Source organism: Sceloporus occidentalis, unplaced genomic scaffold, assembly GCF_023333645.1.
Source record: "Sceloporus occidentalis isolate IW3139 unplaced genomic scaffold, rSceOcc1.0.p SCAF_22, whole genome shotgun sequence".
Lineage (NCBI taxonomy): Eukaryota > Metazoa > Chordata > Lepidosauria > Squamata > Phrynosomatidae > Sceloporus > Sceloporus occidentalis.
Window position 1 is genome coordinate 1,772,327 of NW_028317002.1, and position 23,271 is coordinate 1,795,597.

The following is a 23,271-nucleotide window of genomic DNA, read 5'->3' on the forward strand; positions in this document are numbered from 1 at the left end:
TGACAAATTATATAAGTGATTTAGATTTACATAATTGGAGAGGATCTAATATAAAATTTATATCTGATATGTATGACGCAGAAACCTTCTTAACTTGGCCTCTTTTCAAAGAGAAATGGAATCTATGGGCCGCAGACATCTTTAATTATATACGAATAAAATATTTTCTGCAATCAGTAGGAGTTACGAGATCCCAGAGAGTGGAGGAATTTCTAAATAAACATCATAAATCAAGAATAATTCACAGAATAAAACTATTAAAAGATAGTTTTATATTAGATGAATCTTTATCAAATAAAGAAAAATGGGAGAAAGATACAGGAGAAAATTATCAAATGGAGGACTGGTTAAAAGCATATAACCAAATTAGGAAATATACACACTGTTTAGGTATGCTTGAATTACATTATAAAATTATACACAGATGGTACAGGACACCGGTACAAATAATAAAATATAATAAAAACATATCTAATCGTTGCTGGAGATGTGAAAAGGAAGAGGGAAATATTTACCATATATGGTGGGAGTGTGAAGAGATAGGGAAAATAATAGTTACTCTCTCACGAGTTATTAACAATATATTGAGATGTAAAATCGACATAACGCCTCAAGTATTCATTTTTCATATGGGACACTCTAATTTTAATAATGTACAAAAAAAATTGATTATACAATTATTATTAGCCTGTAAGTTAATCATAGCAAGAAATTGGAAAAAAACCCGAATTATATTATATGAAAAGTTATTTGGTCAGATTCAATTTTAATGCAAAATGGAAGAGGGCTATTATATAAGTATATCTAAATATAAGAAATATCTAGAAATTTGGTCCCCATGGATGGCCTATGCACATTCTAGGAAAAATAACATAAATTTATAAAAATAAGTAACCCAAAAATTATAAACGATTATAAACGATACCAATATTATTTATTTGAGACGAATGCTAGTAAATGTTATGTGAAAAATATTAATAGATGTTAACTTAGTAAATCTAATTTGTTGAAAATACAATATGTTTCTAGTCAGTAATATTATATAACTGAAATAAGGAATCATTATTAACATAATGTACTAAGTTATGTTTTATATATTGTATGGATTATTTATATGTATTTATGTAATTTTGTATGTATTTATAAAATTTAACAAAAAAATAAATAAATAAATAAATAAAAAAATAAGCAAGCACATAGGCAGCCTTTTCCATAGACACACATTGGAAGTCGAATAGGTCATAATGACCTTATTGACTTTAAACATGGCACTCTCATAGGATCTTGAAATATGACCGATGAATCTGGGTTTGGCAGATGCCAGGAGAATTCTACTTGCCGGAATGCATAAAGCCAACTGTAAAGTTTGGTGGAGATATGATAATGGTCTGATAATGGCCTGGACTGGATTTACTCTACTGCATATTGACCCTTGATAGACCAGAAACCATGTAGCCTGGTCTTTCCAAATAACCACATTCATCACTGAACCAATTACAACCAAGCTAGCAATAGTAGCAGTGGCGACTCTAGAAACAATATATAGGGTGGGCACACAAGATACCACAGTCAAACTGGGGGGGCATTCATAATTTCCAAAAGTAATGTGCTATGGAATTATACTTTTGTTATTGGGCTAAAATAATACTTGATCATTCAACATGGGAAGCCTGAAGCCACAACTGAGTGCGACTAATCCTTGAAATAAATATTATAACACAATAAATAACTTTTCCACTAAATTATTTCAGGGCCTTGAACGTTTTGTCCCCTGAAGTCACTACAACTTCAGGAGGGCATTTTATCTCTGGATAAATATAAATTAAATAATTCCTACTGTAAGTTAAGTGCCAGGAAACAGATGACCAAACACACACACACACCAACACAAGCTCTGTCACACCGACACCCAGACACACACACCAGGACAGGCTCTGCCACACAGACAGCCACACACATCAGAACAGGCTCTGCCCCACCCACATCCAAACACACACACACCAGGACAGGCTCTGACACACTGACACCCAAACACACACCCTAGGACAGGCTCTGCCACACTGACAACCGAACACACACACCAGGACAGGCTCTGCCACACCAACACCCAAACACACACCAGGACAGGCTCTGCCACACCAACACCTATACACACACACCCGAGGACAGGCTCTGCTACACTGATAACCAAAAACACACAAACAGCAGGACACAATCTACGTCACAGACATCTACATCAGGATGGATTTTTCACACTGCATTGTCGTTTATACCCCCCTTAGTGTTTTTGCCCCTTGTGTATTGATGCCCCTGCTGCCCATATATTTTAATATTAGCCCCAGTTGCCGATAGCAGGTATAGATCAACACATTAACACACAAACCAAGCTTTGCATGTATAGATCAACTGAAATTCACTTGTGATCTCAGCACTGAAGGTATATATCAAATAAACAGAATCAGACATACAAATCCTGTATTTGCAGGTATACAATAGTATATGAAACATAGCATTGCAGGTATAAATCAAATAAATACATGGAAACAGCATTGCAGGTATTAATCAACTGAATAAGACATACAAACACTGTATTTGCAGGTATACATAAATAATGTATGGAAAACCAGCTTTGCAGGTATAGATCAATTGGAATTCACATAAAAACACGTCATTAAAAGGTATATTTAAAACCCCCTAAATTACAGGCATAGATCACAGGTTGCACACCCCAAAGCCAGCCCTGGCGTCCACACTGCCCACACAGCAATCACACTCCTATCATACCCAGGGAATCAGTAAATGCTGGTATCTAGGCATGATGGGACTGTGCTTGCTGTGATTGCTGTTAGCAATCACACTCCTATCATGCCAGGTCAGCCAGTACATGCTGGTACAGGGTGGCTGTAAGTGATGTGTAGACCCCATACTGCTGGCAGCATCAATACACAAGGGGGGCAGCTAGCTAGGTTTCAGCATGTACTGGCTGACTTGGCATGATAGGAGTGTGATTGCTAACAGCAATGAAAGTCCCATCATGCCTAGGTTCCAGCACTTACACATCCAACCAGTAAATGCTGGAACCTAGGCAAGGATGGGACTGTGATTGCTGTTAGCAATCACACTCCTAGCATGCCAAGTCAGCCAGTACATGCTGGTACAGGGTGGCTGTAAGTGATGTGCAGACCCCATACTGCTGGCAGCATCAATACACAAGGGGGGCAGCTAGCTAGGTTTCAGCATGTACTGGCTGACTTGGCATGATAGGAGTGTGATTGCTAACAGCAATCACAGTCCCATCATGCCTAGGTTCCAGCACTTACACATCCATGCTATCACACACACACACTCATTCATTCATATACTCATTCATTCACGGATTAATTCCCTCAATCACACATACTTATTCAAACAGCTCCTCGATACCGCTCACAGACTTTAGCAGGGGGCGCAGCCTCCCTCTGTGTTCTCTGGTACTGCACAGAGGAAGCAGGACTGGAGCAGAGTCATGTGATGTCACGTGAACTCTGCTAGGTTCCGCTTCCTCTATGCAGTACAGAAGACCCTCCCACAGGTAAGTAGCAGGGCTCGAGGTTGCCCTGGCTGCCGATCTTACGCGGGCCGCACCCTCTCTCTCCTCCGCATTAAAAAAAAACTAATAATAAAAAAAAGACGGGATTTAAAGTCGCATTGCAGGGGGGCAACAGGGGGGGGGCAAAGATTAACCTACGGGGGGCAATTGCCTCCCCTTGCCCCCCTGTAGCGACGCCACTGAATAGTAGGATACTTGACCAAGAACCAATTTTAAACCCTGTCATTCACTTGTCTATCTGGTTATCCCTGTTGCAACCCACCCTTAGGAAAACCAATGAAACTAGATATGGGAAGAGACATTTAATGTGTTGTGAGCAGGCACAAAGTGAGTGAAGCAGAGCTAACACTAGGGCCCTCTCCCTACATGTATCGATGACCCTAGACTAATAGCCTGCCATGCAGAGAACAAAAAGCTATGTGGCAAATTCCAGTGAAGGAAGTTTACTGAGACAGAGGGTCAAAACATGGGACGGTTCCTGGGAATGCAGGACACCAGGAGCTTACTACGTCGGGACCATAATCATAACACGTTACATATTTCTTTAAAATTATTATATAAAATAAACAGATTTATACATAACCACAGCAGTATATAAACTAATGCTAAAGCAATTAAAGGTCTGTTCATATTTGCATTAATGTGTGTCCTTACAGTATTGCCCAAAAACAGAACAGAGAGATTTAATATTTTTGTTCTCCCACTGGGGCAGTGAAGCTTGAGAAAGTTCATTAAACAGCTTCAGTCTTCACAGCTGCCAGGAGGAAGTTTTCTACAGTTCTAAGAGTTCAGCATATTTATGTCTCTGTGTAACTTGCATTTTCCCTGACTTGCAAATTGACACCTCTTCTGCCTCTTGCTACACAGGCACTTTTTTATGATGTGGGCACATTAACATATATTAAAATATATATATAAATAAATATATAGCTATTTTTGCATGCTATTTTTGCCATAAATTATAGGCAAATATGTAATTCATATGTGTAAAACGTGTGATTTTACAATAAGTATATTTCAACAGCCTCAACCAGCAATACTTTATAGCACGACCTTATCAACAGTGGCATTGAACACATACAAATAATGACATAAGGTATGGATATATGCTGCAAATTACCACTAAGTTCAACCAGAGCAGATTGTCCCCGCTCATAAAAGTTGCAATACCATAATAGCTAAAGAGCCACCTAGAACCTGAGGGTTACAAAAAGTATTTTTATATTATGTTATACCTGTTCTATATGTAAAGTATGCCTGCTGGCTATTGCATGAACCTTTAGATATGTAATTAGTTACCGATTAGTTACTGACTGCTTTGCACTGTGAAATACAGCATGTTGTAACTTTGTAAATCCATCGATATAATTAATTATATAAAATTTATGGATGAACATCATGGAGAAACAAACATTAAACAATGAAATGATCAATATAATAACAGCATTTAATATCCATTTTACATAGTTGACTAAACCACCATTGCCATCTAGTGGTCTTTTTTTTTTTTTTTTTTTTTAAATTGTGCTCTTACTGCACTATTAATGTGTGAACATATTCTATACGATCACTACCAGGGGATATTAATGAGCGCACAGCAGAAATAAGGGGCATAAAATGCCCTACAATTAAAAGTAGTAACGCATATAATGAACTTGATGTTGCTAATATCAGTACAATATATACAAGCCATGTCATCATTAATTATAGCTAATAAATATAATACAGCTGTTATTCTGCATGGATTTACAGTACAATGAGCTATTCATGGATTTAATTACATAAGATTTCAAAACATTTTATACTTCTGATTGTGTTCACACAAAATGTATTAACTATGAAACTAAATTCAGCAGAAGAGAGGTTCAGTTTGATCAGTAAGATATGCATGAGATAAATCCTGCTTTTTTTGCAACAGCAATAAAATGTGTATGTAGAAAGTTGTCCACCATCAGTTAATAGGCACCTTCTTTAAAATATTTAAATATATATATATATATATATATATACACTATACCAACAAAAGTATTGTGACACCTGACCATTACATCAACAGGGACTTTTATGACATTGCATTCCAAATTTATATTTTACATTAATATGAAGTTGATCTCTATTTTGTATCCCACAAGAGTTTGAAGTGTTTCCGTGGGAATTTTTGCTTATTTATCCAGTACAGCATTTGTGAGGTCAGGCACTCATCTTGGACGAGAAGGCCTGGCTCATAATCTCCGTTCCAGTTCAACCCAAAGGAGTTTGATGGGTTGAGTTCAGGGCTCTATGTGGGTCAAGTTTATTGACCTTGTATAGTGCACTGGGGTACAGTCCTGCTGAAATAGAAAAGGCTTTCCCAAAACTGTTCCCAGCATAGCATTGTCCAAAATGGCTTGATATGCTGAAGCATTAAGATTTCCCTTCACTGGGAGTAAGGGGCCCCTGAAAAACAGCCCCAATCGATTATCGTGTCTTAACATGGTCTTCCACTTCATGGCTGAGTTGCTGCTGTTCCTATACGCTTCCACTTTCCAATAATACCACCGTGGAATATCTAGCAGGGATGAAATTTCACAAACGGACTTATTACAAATGTGGCATCCTATCACAGTACCACGCTTGAATTCCACAAATTTTTGTAAATCCATACTGCATAGCTAGGTGCTTGCTTTATACACATGTGGGAATGAGTCTGAACCACCTGAATTCAATAATTAATAGGCGTGTCTCAATACTTATGTCCATATAGTGTATACAGCATATTTAAATAAGGACGTATTACCAAACACAAACTTCCATCAAGCAAGCCTAAAGACTTATTTCCATTAGAAATCCCATAGGGATTCTAGGTATGTATATGCTAATTAGTTTAACAACGAACACATCTTTTTTCCTCTAAATCTACTTTATACATGAATCCTTTAGAGCTTATTTTTGCTGTGCAGAAACCAGACCACCACACACGAGCAGTTGTCCTTAATGGGACGCCTTAATCGCCTTTTTTGTCCCCACCATAACATATTTTATATATACTATATAGAGCTGGACATGAACTTTCATCCTCTCCAGAAGAAGAAGAAAGTGGAGACATTTTGTAGGGAATGTGCAGGTCCCACCAAAAGTACTTGATTTATTCGCAATGCATCAAGAAGATCTCCAAGTCCCTAGGCTAGCTGACCAAACTTGTCAAAAAGCTTGTTTGTATATAAAGTCTGCAGTTACGGATTTCCACCAAACTCGCAATAAGCTGGGGTTTTACAGTGGGATCTTTCTAATAAATGGAAGAAAAATTAGGCAATATTTTTGATGACAACAATACATTCAATTTAATTATGTACATAATGCTATAAGTACTGTACATACATGTGAATTATATTAGTGTGATTTTTTTTAGGTAAGAATGGTTTATAAGATGTAAGCCAGTAAATACAGTATTTCATCTTTTTATGTTTTTTTCTTCACTGACTTGCCAATTGTACCATTCCACATTTATACAGCCAGTCATTATTTAATTTCTGTATTAAACATATATGATTATGATTAGCATTAAGAAACAAATATTTATACCTACAAACCAAAGTTATAACCTTGAATCCATCAGGCATACTTCTAGTCTTCTAGAATTTAAACTATTCTTTGCTGTGAAAGACTGAGAAGGATGGCGCATTTCAGGTTCATGAATTAATGAGACTGTATCAAGTGCAAGTGAGAAGATAGTATAAGCAAGCCCTAACTGATTATTTTCTTACCGTGTCATGGGAAATACACAGTAAAACATTATAGCAAGAAAGTGTAAAATGTCTTGTAGGTAAGCAATTGCATTGGAAGTAATTGTGTTGAATTGCAATAGCAATTTATCTCCCCCTCACTTGGGGGCTATACTTACTAAGCAATGACAATGCAATAGATGTATCTATGCTTTCCAAGGAGACATATGACTTAACTTTATTCACTAAAAAACTACCTAGAGAAGAGGCAATTTCTTGACTTTAGTATTCATTTAGTGTATCTTTCTTCCCATGGTAGCAAAGGTTATACATTTTTAGAAAGCCCAATTTAACGGCTGTCTTTGGGTATCTCATTAGTTTGCTGTTGGCTGGCAGTAACCCTTTGAGTCTTATTAATTGAAAAAAATGGATAGTAAAATTGACGACATCTATGGGGATTGCAGTGATCTGTTTGGGCAACAACCTTTAGTATAATAGTGTGTTTAGAACACAAGAGTTTGGTAAAGGTAAGCTACAAAAGTAATGGTGGAGAGGAGATGTATTTGGGCACTATGCTCAATTTAATAAGCAGGTTAACTTAATAACTACTGCCTCACCATGCATAGGGTGGGGAAGGAGTTGCATAAACAAAAAAGAAATGCAGGATCTTTAACAATTTTAAAACTTGGTATTTCCTAAAAGTCACTAATGTATCATATAAGCAGTGTTCCCTCTAAGCTGTGCGCTTATGTGCGCGCACATAGCTTTTTTAGAGAGCGCACATGTCCAAAAATTGTGCGCACAAAAGTTTTTCCCAAAAAAAGAAAAAAATATTATTTTTTCTTAAATCAAATACAGGAGGTTATCTATGACAATAGGGCAGATGAAATGGGTCACCCCTGCCTTGTATCTTTTGCTATTTTGAAGCTAGAGAAATTGTAGTGGTAAACTCATGGGACGTTCTGTGTATTGCTTTAAACTAGAACATAAGGGTAACTGACTGTCTTGTGTCTCAATCAGTATAATTGTGTGGCACCGGTGCGGGGAACTCTGATCTCTGACAGTCGGGGAAGGTCTGCACGACGGACGCAGACAACCCCCGCTGCTAGCCACACCTCCTTCCGGCTGCAGCGAACGTTGTCTACGCGCATCGCGTAGACGTCAACCCGCTGCCCCGGCAATACAGCAGGAAGCACCGGTAAGTGTGTGTGTGGGCGGGTGTTAAATGGGGGGGGGAGACAGGAGGATCCAGGTCCCCTGCAGCGGTGCGGGGGATCTGGATCTTAGTCTCATAATCAGACCTCTATTTGAGGTCTGATTAGAAGACGACCCCGATTAGAAGACGAGGGGTATTTTTCAGAGCATTTGCTGAAAAAAACCTTGTCTTATAATCGAGCAAATACGGTATATATATATAAATATATATATATATATATATATATATACTGTATATATAATGTAAATAAGTTTTAGTCCAGTAGACACATGTCAAAAACAAAGTAGAGTATGGTAGTATGCAATGATACCTTTTTATTGACTCAAAAGTTTATCTTTTAAATATCATATTAGTCAAAGGTATAATTGCAAACTGCAATACTCTTTTTGACACTGCATCTATCTTTCTACCTGTCTATCTATCTATCTATCTATCTATCTATCTATCTATCCAGTATATATATATATATATATATATATATATATATATATATATATATATATACCGTATTTGCTCTATTATAAGACGAGGTTTTTTTAAAGAGCAAATTTCTTTAAATTATAAATAGGACATCATGTTTCATGATGTTTTTTTTATTTTGTTGTAAACAACATCAAATTGCTGTCAAATGCAAACATATTTATTTCTACATCTACATGGAAAGATAACATTTGAATGGCAAATATTATCATTGTATAACATGTATAATTTATAGTATTGTTATAAGAAAAATCCCATTTATTTTTTCAACTATTTATAGTATTTATACCATATTTTATGTTCAAACTCCTTAATAGGTGGAGTAACCTATGTAACTTTTTAATGATATACGAGAGTTTTTATCATTCACATTATTTCATTCATAATTTCAAACATTTTAAAAAGCTTGAGAAAGCTAGGCACCTAAAATCCAAATGTCTCAGCCAGAGGGTTGCAGTAGCAATTAGTAAGCAAGGGGAGCGGAAAATGTCTTTTTCAAATCATTATAAGACAACTTGCACCTGTCAGCGATGTATGCATGCACATCATTTACAATTGGCTCATTAACTTCTGCAAAACCTAATGTGGAAAAACATATGCAATCTGCTTGATCATATCACAAGTAAACTGGGAAAGTAGAATGAAATATATTATTTTTGGAAAATGTCATTTCTGTCAATGTGCTTTGTCTGTCTGTATGATCTGTCTGTCTATTTACCTAATTGAAAATGACCTACATTAATTTGTTTCAACAGCTTGGTATTTAATATAATTTCCATATTTCCATATATTGTGTCGATCTTTTTAATTTTCCTCAATCCGACTAGCTGCTGGTAAAAAAAAAAAAAAAATCAAATGCTGCGGCTCAGACAAGATAACTTACAAAAGGTATTACTAACTTCAGAGTCCATTACTACATTATTACAGAGTCTTGCATATAATCATATTCAAATACAGTTAGTTGAGATGTGGTGTTTAGCCATTAAAATGCATATGATGGATGCAGTGTCCCATTAAGAAAACTTAAGTTAAACATAACCTTGCCTTGAGGCCATTGAACAATGTACCATAACCAACTATAATATACATGATGTATGTATTGTTACCACTAATTACCTTAACATGATATCATTTTATTCATATATCCAACTGCATTAACGCCATCAATCAGCCTCCCTGCAATCGCCAGTTCGGCCCTTGTGCCCGTGTTAGTTTTCTTATACTTTATTTCAACAAATAGCAGGCAAATCTCTGATTTATGTCTAAAGGTCTCTTTTTCTAAGCTCATCTGTTTCATATGTTTGCAAATATGCATTTATAATTTATTATTGATTTGCTTAGGTTTTCAATATGACTATGTATTAGTTTAACTTCACCACAAGGAATAATCACTATACAATGGATACATATGCTTTTTAGTACTGATTAAAATCAAGTATTTAAAGTAAACAAAATCAAGAATTTATATAATGGTATAAGGCAGTAGGTTTGGAATTGCAAATGTACCTAATTTTTGCAAATAATGCGATTTGTCTGAAGCCACAAAAATGAGGCGAGAGCCCTCCATAAAAGCAAAAAGCTCAGAATATTCTTCCAAAATACGCAGGCCTCATTCACTCATACTCGCTCTCGATCACTCTCTCACAAATGAAGATACTGTAGCAGAGGGAAGATAACAGAGAAACGATTGCAGAGAGAAAGTAGCAGGTAAAGAAGATGCGGAAGTGTTCTGCGTAGGAGGTAGGGAAACATTTAGAGAGCGTGTGAGAGAGTGAACAGGAATGAGAGTGTGAGAGAGTGATAATGAATGTGGGCAACATCAAACATCATATGGCAATACTAGTACACAGGTTCATATATATGTGTAAGAGATTAATTGCTGGCAAATTTATTAAGTCTGGAAAAACCATGTACTATTATATAATTACTTTGGTTAATCTTATTTCCTATAGGCAGATTGTGGTGACCGGAAAGGAAGGTATGATCACTTCCTTATTGTGATTCAATTTATTGTCTTCCCATGTACTAAATATTAATTTTCTTTGACTATATGTAAGCATGTATGTATATTTATGTATATTTTATATTTAGTTCTAACATATGCACTTTGTGCTTTACCATTACACTATCATGGTGATGTACAACAAGTGCAGTAGCATAATTAGTGCAGAAATCAAATCAAATATGAACTGCAGGTACGAATACAGTAATGTTTTTTTTATTCCATTGTTTTTTTCTTCTGCAATGCATTTACATGTAACAAAAAATAAATACCTGTATGTTAAATGTAAAAGTTATCATTCTCAGCCTAGTTTACTAATAATACAGTTTTTTAGCATAGTTTGTATTCGGTTTGAGTATGTTGCAAAAGGCGATGGATTCTTAAATTGATATTAGTACAGTTTATTCAGCCAACATAGAAAAATATGTAAAGCTTTCGGGAAATCAAAGGTCTCTTCTTGAAATGGAAACATAAGAATTAGGAATGAAATGCAATAGAGATCCTATGTATGCATTATAAAATGCGCATATACATAATCGAGACAGCTCAGTGACTGACAGTCAGAATGATGCTAAGGTTTTCAGGGATGAAGCTATTGTATAACACAACAATGTACTGGTTTCTTTTCAACAAGGTTACAAGTTCCTTTGAGACATTTTCCATTTCCATATTATGCATGTGCAGTATGGCTCTTTTAGCAATATCCTCTTTTCTACATCTGTTGCTTTGCACCAGATTATTGTGACATGCTTCATTATTTTTGTGTGAAATATTTGTGTGGGATATTTTTAGCAGACTGCCTTGAGAAGTCATTTAAGAGAAAAAATGTCAGGAATGGTTTTTAATAATAAATGAGAGTCTTAAGAAGCAGAATCTTTTTTGATAAGCCAAGTAAACCAATTTATAAGATTTCTTTTTGAGATATGGAACCTACCTGTTAATTAGCACAAAGCCGTAACATGCACAACATGCGAGTAAGGCGGGAAACATTAGTCATCCTTCTGATCTTCTGATTCTTCTAGACTATGCTTCCTCTAACACTGATAAAATGTCCAGATCACACTTGAAACTAGGATGAGAAAGTTGAATGTGTCATTTTAAGTTCATTAAGTTTTCCAAAGTGCAGAATACTTTTTTCACCAAAACAGCAAAGAGATATTAGTGACATTCAATGACCATAAAATCATTAGCTATTCCGTGGTAGACGATGGATGCTGTGAAATAAGCATCATTTGTTCTATAATTGACAGCATATTCCAATTTGTCCTACTACATTTTACTAAGTTCAAATGCATAATGCATGTTTTTTGTTCTGTCCTTTTTAAAGATTGGTCTGGAAGATTATGCTTGATGTTTTCACAATTACTTTCACATGACTTTTAAACATTCCTGATATAATTTCAGATGTTTAGGACAAACTTAAGGTTGTTAAATAAATTAAACAATATTCATAGTTTTTATAAATTAAAAAAGTAACAAAACACCATGTAGAACGGTATATAATCATAACTGTAAAATCCCACGAAATCTAAATATTGTTATCTTTAAGTATAACATTTTGTGTTATAGCAGATTTATAACAGCTCAGCATCCGATGTCAATCATACCCAGTAGTGTACATAAAGGGTGGCGGGGGACGGTGCACCCCGGGGCCATTCATTAGGGGGATGTCCTGTGGGTGTGACAGCCGCCTAATGCGGGCCCACAGCTTACTGCTGCATAGCTCACACACTACGAGGAAACTTTTCCCACCCATGTTCCTGCTTCCCCTGCGTGGGTAAAAGAGTTTCCTCACACAGTGTGCAGGCGCCGCAGCAGTAAGCTGCAGGCCCGTGTTAGGTGGCCGTCATGTTGCATAAATGTCTGTGCGGGAGAGTGAATGAATTAATGAGTGAGTGAATGAATAAATAAGAGTGTGTGTGCTTAGGGGGCGACAGGCTGTTTAGGGGGGCAGATGTGGCATAGGTAGGCTGATAAAGAGATAGAGGTTGCACAGACAGGTTCTAATGAGGCAGAGGTGGCACAGGCAGGCTGTTTCCGGGACAGCACTAGCATAGGTAGGCTGTTTTTGGGCATAATTGGCATATACAGGCTGTTTCGGGGGCAGAGTTGGCACATACAGGCTGTTTCAGGGGCAGCATTGGCAAAGACAGGCTGTTTTGGGGCAGAGTTGTACAGGCAGTCTGTTTCAGGGGTAGAATAGGTACAGGCAGACTGTTTCAGGGGCAGAGTTGGCACAGGCAGGCTGTTTCAGGGGCAGAGGTGGCACTGGCAGATTGTTTTGGGGCAGAGCTGGCACAGGCAGGCTGCTAAAGGGTCAGAGGGGGCATAGGCAGGGTACTAAAGGGGAAGGGTTGGCACAGGCATGCTGTTTCAGGGGCAGAGGTGGCACAGGCAGGCTGATAAAGTGGCAGCAGTGGCAAAGTCAGGCTAGTAAACTGGCAGCAGTATAGTGATACGGGTTATGCAGCACCACCATCAGTGACTTGCTCAGTATATAGTGATAGGAGTTATGATGTATCATATTTATTCAATAAATGTTTTACTTAAACTTATTTAATTTACTTATAAGTTACAAATTTTTTTTTTCAGATTTCTAGTTTTTTCCAGTTGAGCTTACAAATTTGTGAAATGCAACATACAGGATCTGCCCCGGATGCCAAATACTCAAGGTACGCCCCTGATCCTACCTAAAAGAGGTTTTTTTTTGTATTAACATTTTATTGGCATAACGTTACATTACTGTGCATCAGTACAGATTCTGCCCTCCATGAAAAGAGAATATTTTCATTCTACAATAGGAACTGTTAATCCAAAAGATAAAGATCCAAATAAATCAACAGATCATTATATGCCATAAAGAACTGGTTAATGGCACTTTTTGTTAAGTATATAACCATCCTTCACAGATGAAATAAAGATATCTTTGGCTAATGATCCGATATATGAAACAAAAGTGAGAAACAAAATAATATTTTGTACTGTCTTCTACCAGCTGGTGTATTGACTCTGAGTTTTAACTTGAAGCTATTATATCCAGAGTGTTTGTTTTTCATGGTAGCCATCTGTTTACATACGATAATATTGATTTCCTAAAATGTTTATGATGTCATTTTATTATCAGCAATACAAATATGCAAATCTGCTTGTTCACCTAAAGGTTAACCTACACTCACATTTGGAAAAGGCAGATTTTATTTAGTAAACCTACAGGGACATTTTAAATGTCCATGAAAAACCCAGATGGCCAGAGAAACACATATGAAGGGGAATACTGGAACACTAATTAGTGCACTGGCTCCCTGAGTAATGGAACCTGTTCAGAGGTACTAAACTGGAAAGTGCTACTCTTTGATTCTACTGCAGGCCTCCAAATGGACTATGCACCACATGTGGCCTGGACTTAGCTGAAGTAAATGCTGAGGACTGCTGTATGAAAGATCATTCAGATCTCATCTATAGGAGACAGCATTTCTGACTTTATGGTAAAAATAATTGTTACACTGAAAGAACACCTTGTGCTTATAGGTTTTGTGTTTCTATGGTTTTTTTTATTCTCAGTTACAAATACCAGACTGTGTTTCTTTAATGCAGTAATGATGTTATCTACTCAAGTACTTGCATCAGAAATCTAATTTTGTATGCTTAAAAATGATACACACTGTAGAGTAGGATAACAATAACAGTATACAATTTATCTGAGATTTACTAAAATAATTATAGGACAGGATGTACATGTAGCACATGTAATATTGTACCCCATACTTGTAATTTAATATACTTTTCTTAGTGTACTAACTATGATAACTGGAAACCTGATTTTAAAGCAACCAAACATTTATTTTTTAATAAGCAAATGTTGCAGTTGACAACTTTAAATGCAATAAGCGTTATGTGACTGTTGCACAGTGTATGTCCTGTCCATGGTGCTTACATGAACAGCCTGAAATAATTATTAATGCAAAGTTAATACTAATACAATTCCCCTTGTGTCTTATCATTGCAAATCTACTGCTTTTACTACTGTTCAGGGGGTCTGTCCTCATATAACATACACTATATGACCAAAAGTATGTGGACACAGACCTTCACACCTATATGAACTTGCTGGATATCCCATTCCAAAATCATGGGCATAAATATTAAGTTGGTCCCCTTTTGCAGCTATAATAGCCTCAACTTTTCTGGGAAAGCTTTCCACAAGATTTTGGAGTGTAAAGGAGGGAATTACCGCTGAAGTCAGTTCGGGCCGCATCCCGCAAGGGAAGGCTCTGGGTAGCCGGAGTAAAGAAGTTCCCAGATATGTGAATTACATTACATTTATTTATATCGCGCCAGTGTCAATTGGTGTCCATTCAGCCTAAAGACCATTTTTGTTTTTTTCAGATTTGGCAAAATTTAGTAAATCAGCAATTCGTACAAATCCTCATGCACAAGTCTAGTATGTAGGCAATCTCAATTATTAAAAAAGACCATATAATCCTATTAATTACTCAGAATAAGAGCATGTATTTTATACAAGTATGGTGGCCTGGTCCATGATATTTTATTAAGGTTTTTGAACTCATAACATTTCACAGCATAGAAAATATGTCCAACTAATAGAATGTCAGGTACAGTAAACTGTACGCTAATTAATTATTAAGCTGTGGGATTGTAGAATCCTTCTCTCCTATATTTTAAGACGGGTTTATGTTGCTGTACTCATACAAAATAATGAACCATAATTCAAATCATGATTTAACTTTCACCACTTTATTCAATGAATTCAACCGTTCATAAATTCCAATGAAATTACCTTAATACAGCACATGGCGCTATGGCACTAATCTGAATTACTGCAAGTAGTACAAGCAACTATTAAATTAATAATGTGTGGTGACTGTGGTCCTGCAACATTAATACAAAAAAAACATATGCTTTTTAAGCATTAACACTTTTGTTCTATTTATATTTAGCTGGTTTAGGTAAGCATAAATATGTGTATCTCTGAAGCAAATAATGCATCATTTATTGTTTATGCAGTATCTAGCTTAAATCTGACATACAAAAAATACAAACATTGTATTATACATATATCGAAAACACATAGTTCATTATTTTCTGTAGTACAGACTCAAATCAGGTTCGTCTCGGTGCCGACACCCATAGCTTAATGCGTCAGGCACACATCACATGTCATAAGGATTGACTGTGCCTCTGACAAGTAAGAAATTAGAATGTTAAAAGAATATTTCTATCAATGATAAAATTCTATTCTACATCAAATATACAATGACATTTACACAGGATTAGCGCACAACAAGAAATTATTTTTTTGTTTTACAAACGGCTTTATACACAACATACTGTACATGCAGTGTTAACTCTAAATACAATGAAGGATAAGCAGAAATGCAGAGGTCTATTCAACTGTCATGTAGGTATGAAAGTAACCCTAGATAACGCATATTGTTGTCTGAGAAATTGTTATGGTGAAATGCTAAGAAGCACTTATTTAAAAAGATTACAAAGGTTCCCCATTAGTATAGATGTCCTCCATGAAGATGTAATAGAGGAGGGATATAATACTTTAATATTTTTAGTTTATGTTTAATTGTTATTGTAATTATTGCATTATATACAGAGCCCACAATGTTATTTTTATTTAAGGTTAATTAAAATGTTAAAAGCTGAAAACCTAGAGACACCCCCTGGACTTCTTTAGGAATTAGTTGGATCTGATATAACAAGGTACCCTAGTGAATAGGGTTGGCAACAGGGGCAGGAGGTAATTGCCCCCTGTGCTAGCCTAATATAAAAATGTGGTCCCATTGCCTGGAGCTTTATTGTTTATTACTTGCAATTCCACATACAGTCATCAAGGTGTCTAAATTAGTTAGGGCTTTAGGGACAATTCATTCTGAATCCTTTCTCTGTTGCTTTTTTTCTTTTTTTTCTTTAACGCATTCACTTTCAGCTAATGTGCTTTGGACAAGATTAGATAGAGCATGACCTCATCCAAATGTGCTTTGGGCTGCTTTATCACCGGACAACATAGCTAGAATTGAACCAGGCTGAATTTAGCCTTCTCTTTTTGCCATACACACCAATGGGTTTTAAAACATATTCACTGTGTTGGAAACTCACAGTTTTGTGTACATGACTAATGCATTCTACTTAAGTTTACAAAAAATATGAACCAAAAGCTCTCCTGAGGGCACCAGAGAAGGACAAAATCATAGCAGACTGTGTGTACATCAGTAGACAATGTGTGACTAGCTCATTAATTAGATGCATATACAAGGTTTCAGGACAAGAGTAATCATCATAAATTGTGGTAGTGTTATTAGACAGCTTGATCTTCAATGCAGAGCCAGGAGATCTACAGGGGGTGCGTCTAGAGTTAACTGTGCCAGACAGGAGAGGGCTGGATTCTGGTCTGGGGGAAAGGTACAGCTTAGTGCCCCCCCAGTAACATTAGCACTAGCGCACACTCACAATAACATATACATGCACATACGCACTCCCACTAATAGCATACACTTACACGTACATGAACACACATACTCTCTCTTACTAACACAGCTTTCCCTCATGTGCAGAGCATTTATCTTTATCCTTTTTCTCTATATGTGCCTTGGTTACCTGGCATTTGTGTGCCATACACTTGCTGCACTTGGCTTAGCATACACCTGGTGAATTCCTTGTCGCTGCAAAATCACAAAATGTTCTATTATATCCTATGATATTTTGGCTACTATGTACTGATATGCAAACTGGATGAAATTGTATTGTATAGGAACATTACCATTCCATAAATCTAGGACTTGAGGTAAATAGATTAAGTTTCAATGGTGTATTTTTGTGGGGTGCTGTCCTAGATATGACCCAAGGGAGAAACACCCCCTCGTCAGGTACTCTTCCACACATAAATTTTATACCTCTTATTTGGACCCCACCATTTCATCGATAAAATATTGACATTGTGTCGAGGTCTGGAAACTAGGAGGTCTGGTAGAAGATGAAGGGGGCAGGAGCAGGAACAGGAACTGGAGCCGGGCCAAAAACAGGAATATGAACATGTTCACATGCAAGTTGGTAGAATTAGAATCAATAAAGATATGATGGCATGATAGAATGTAAAGGTTAAGAACAAGAAATCATAAAAGTAATATGTGTTTATAAAAAACAAGAAAGAACCAGTTGTTGCAAATAATCAAAGCATTCTCTTTGGCGACACATGCATCAATTTCACACTTAACTATTTATAATTAGATAATATAATTAAACAATCTACAACTGAACAAAGGTTTGATGTATTAATCAAAACGTCTTCTTCTTATTGAAATAACAAACACGTATGTGTCTCTGGAACTCAATTCATGGGTGCACAACAAAGCTGCTTACCATCTTGTCTGTAAAGTCAGCTGGATTCTGCCTTCAGGCCAGTCATTTGTTATTACTTCATCAAAGCTTAATCAAACCATATTCTCCACCTATACTCTATAATGGAATATTCCCCTCCAAATTTCCTAATTTCTGAACAATCAGTTGTAGAAGAAGCTCTGTTCATAGGCTTTCTCCAAATCATGACCTGGGTAGACGAACACCTCCAATCTACATACACATACACACACACACACACACACACACCTCCTCCTCAGCATCCAGCAGGAAACACTAAACATTCCATAGAATCTGCCCAGTATCACACATACTTAAAATATGTTATATATTTATATTGTTTCTGTTGACTGCTCTTTGAAATATCACTTCTAAAAACTCTCATTTGAATGCTTTATTTTCTATAAAAATAAAAATATGCCTATTCTTTCACTGTCCTTGCCAGATTTCTTTTTTACTTAGTCACATTAGCTCTGCCTGCCTTGCACACACAGGCTGTGCTGTTAGCTTACTTATATAGCCGCTTTGTGTTAGCTAAATTTTACTGCAGCACTGCTTGATGCTATATAATGTATTTCCAAATACAACATGCGAGTCAGCAAATCAGGATTCTGCTGTGTGTTTCATCTATATGCCATCTCTATATATACAGATTTGGTTAAGTGTCTCTTCAGTCTATGAAACCTAGCAAACTACACATGATGAACACTGAAACCAATCTTCAATATAAATCTGAGTGTTCCTGCTACTTGTTTGCAGACAGCTGGTCTGAGGAACTGGTCTGCTGTGCAAGAGGCTGTAAAAGTAAGTGTGAATACCTTTGGCCACCAGCCCACTTGACATTAGCCGAATACATCATACAGCTAAGCCAGGCCTGGTCCCTGTAAAGGTTTCTATAAGTCATTGGCATACCGGGAAAGTTGCTAGGTTTTCCTTGGAACTTCTAGGTTTAAGTGCTGATCTTCACCACACACCATAAATATAGTCCCCCAACTTGTGTCTACTATCCAAAATACTCCTCTAGTCTAATAGGGTTCAGTCCCCCACGATCTAATTGCAGAAACTCATGAAAAGGATCTTTGAGCAGCCAACCCTAGAAAGATCCCAGGAATAGTCACATGTGTCCTCCACAAAGTTAAACCTGGTCCAGAAAGCCCAAAATTTCTATTTTACTGACCGTACTGGTGGAAAAAAGAAATACAAATAGTCAAACATCTGTTAATTTGATTTGGTATAGATCTAATCTTCTGCTCTCCTGGTTAAAAAAACAAATGAAAGCAATAGCATAGATTTAACTAATACACTAATAAAATTGCTTTTTTTGTACTTCAAAGAGCAAAAGTGTGCTTTATACTGTTACAATTTGGAAACTGCTTTTACATGAAAAGTATTTATTACAAGAAAATACACACTTTTCTTAACTGTATTTGAGTAAGCCAAGCCATGCACGTCACTCCGTCTATCTAGTTAAAATGCACAGGCTAACATAGGTAGCCTTGGAATGCCAAAGGAACCAAAGCAATAGGAAAGTGTTGGTGGTACATTTACAAAAATAAGCACTCACTCAGTACTTAGGTACATAATTCACTTGCATTAAAACAAACTACATTTAGTTATCAAAATTTAAAAAGATTTGTGAAATAACTGGTAGTAGATGTTAGGAGATATTTTTAAGTGTAAATGCCTACACTCTGTTTATTGTACATTGCTGTCTGACGGTAAGGTTACAGCCTAGAGAGTATTAAAGCAACAACACGGTAAATATTTTTTGTCTTTCAGAAAATGTGGCAATGATACGTAATATTTGAGAAGGTTGTGTTATTTTCATACAGAGTGCAGGGCTAAATTCTTATTTTTCTAATCAAATGTAAAGTGTACTGGTAAAGCCAGGTATAATACCAATGCAAAAGAGTACAAGAAACAAAACTCTAATACAAACGATAATATAAAGCTTAGCATGAAAGGAAGGAAACGAAATAATAAGCAACCCCGTCCAATATTCACTAAACGCTAGACACAGATGACGTACATGTGGCTAAATGCTGGGTGTGCTAAAGTCAGGGCTGCAATGCCATTATACACTCAGTAAAAAGACAAAAAATTAAAATGCACACTAAATACTCCCCCGTTACCCACACTAGCAAATAATAGCAAAAAATATATTTATTTGGTATGAATAAGATGAAACAAAACGTATGTGTATATATACATACATAAATAAGTGAATCATATATATGGCCAAACATGCAATGTATAATCATCTAATCTATTTTCTGACAAGAGTGACGAGTTGTGAACGGCCTTATCAGAATGGCTTGGCTAAGGCACTGCTGTGGAGACTAATCTAAGATGGAAAAATCAGGGGGGTCTGGTCGGTTTTGTTTTATACATACTAGATACATATACTTTTACGGGGAGTGTGCTTTAGTGTGCTTTGTAATTACCCATGAGTGTCTTATGTTATTGCAGCCCTACTTGTAGTATTTGTGTCTAGTGTTTAGTGATTTTTTTGATATATATATATAGATATAGATATAGATAGATAGATATGGATTATTATTTCATTTAATTAATTTCACTTTTATCTTTATGAATTAAAAATTATATTTTATTATATAATTTATATTAGGGTTTTGTTTCTTGAACTCTTTTTTTTTTTTGGTTTCATATTATGTTTAACTGGTTATTCCAGTATTCACTGATTTATTTATTTGTTATTTAGCACTTCTTCTTTTGGATTAAAGCTTTACATCCCTCTGTGATCAGCTGCAAAATAGATCTAAGTAAGACGAGAGAAAATAAATAGCAGTGTTTTTGCATTTTTAAAAACATACAACACATAAAAAGGCCGGTTTGTGAACATACATATTTCAAAAGTTGCACATAACTTGTGAAAGTAATAAAGTAACAAGTAAAATTGCAAAAAAAAGTATTTCCAAGTTTGTAAAAAAACAGGTACACTAAACGTGAAAAAGGGTAATCATGGCTGAACAAACACATGGTAAAATGGCCAAGAAAGTTCATCTCCGGTGTGCAATATATTGCTGATATAACAGTTAATTAGAAATTATGTTTTACTGTATAGCACATAGATTTGCAAGAAGGACAAAAGAAGTGAAGAGTCTTCTCATTAATGTTATCCATTGTGTCATCCTGTGGCAGGTTGCACTGATGGTTTCTAAGAAACTCACCATCTTCAAACAAAGAATGGAATGCATTGTATATAAATTATGTACATGCATTGGAATAGATAGCTATTACCATAAAATAATCCATTTTTTATTAATCTACCTTTACTTAGCCAATGTACACTACTGATGTTTTGCTTAGGCAGCTATCATTTTAACAAATAACTAATTTACAAGCTTTAATATACTAATCTTTGCATTTGCCTATAAATCTGTACTATTTTTAAAACTCAAAAACTGTTGAGATTATAATTAAATAATTGTGCATTATGATGAGGTATTAGCTGACAAACATTTAAATAATGCATTTGCATGAGACATTTCAGTTCCATCTTAACATGCTACATATCTGAGTACCAAGATGTCTTAAATCTAAGTACTGCTACTTATTTGCATTTTAAGGAGCTGTGAATATCATCTTGATGGGGCTACATTTTTTTCATAATCATTGTGACAACAAGACGAAGATCTCTAATAAACATGTGCATATAAGCCAAAAACGATTCGGACTAATTTTTCAGATCGTTTTAGGCCCATTCGTTTTCATACAAATTCAGTTTTCTGCCCGTTTGTTGTCCGATCCCCACATTTACTCTCACTCAGTCTCTTACTCTCTCCTAGGCTCTCGCTCTCAGTCTCTGACACTCTCATTTTGGAATTCTCTTTCATGCTCTCTGAATGTCTCTCTACATGGTGGAGCTCGGACTTTGTTTTGTTATTCCAGGTTTAATATCTATTAGGATCCTACCATTTTTCGACCCAGTTCCTAGTCTCCTGATTCAGCTTGTTCCTGTGATCTTCTGGTTCTGAGCCGGCTTGCCTTTGCCTGAGGGCTTGCCTGTGCCCTGTCTGAGGCCCTCCTGTAGTATACCCTATATGAGTCTGGGGTGCCAGTCCTGTTCCATCCACTATCTGAATCCGAAGTGTCCATGAGCCCTGTCCGTGTGGGATATCCAGCTATTGTGCCCTGTCCGTGTGGGATATCCAGCCTCAGCCTGTATCCTGTATGTTCTTTTTTCTGTTGTTCAAAACATTCCCGTGTATACTTCTGTTTAGCCAGCACACGTCAATACAGACTTTTTATTGTAATCCAGCCCTATTGTAATCTCTTCACTTGTCTGTACTAGCCAGTTTGTCGCCATGCATTGTGGTGCACAGACAGAGCCCCAGGTATCCCCTATAACTGTGTCTTGACACTGACACCCCCTAATACACAGCTAAGGTTACATATGACAAGAAATATGACGTCTCTAATGCAACTAATTGCATTTCCTTGAAGGACATACAAAATGTGTGATTTTAAGTGAAAATATATAATTTTTCAGTATTTTCCAAGTATAACACATAATGTACAATGGATTACTGAATCATATTTAAAAAAAATAGCGAACATACTAAAAGTTGATCAATCACCTTGAACATTCTAATGATTTCAAAGGTGATTGCTGGGTTAAGTGAATAACACTGATAATCTTGTTTTCATGGCATCTGTCGGTGGGTGGGATATATTAGGCTAGATTTTAGTTTGTTGCGCATGCTGGCCCCTGTACACTGTTGAAATCGCCTACAATGGGCACATGAGCATAAGAACTGGACCCCGGAGCAATGGAAGAAGGTGATCTGGTTTGATTAATCACTTTTTCTTTTACATGGATGGCCGGGGGTGTGTGCGTAACTTACATGGAGAATTTATGGCACCAGGATGGATC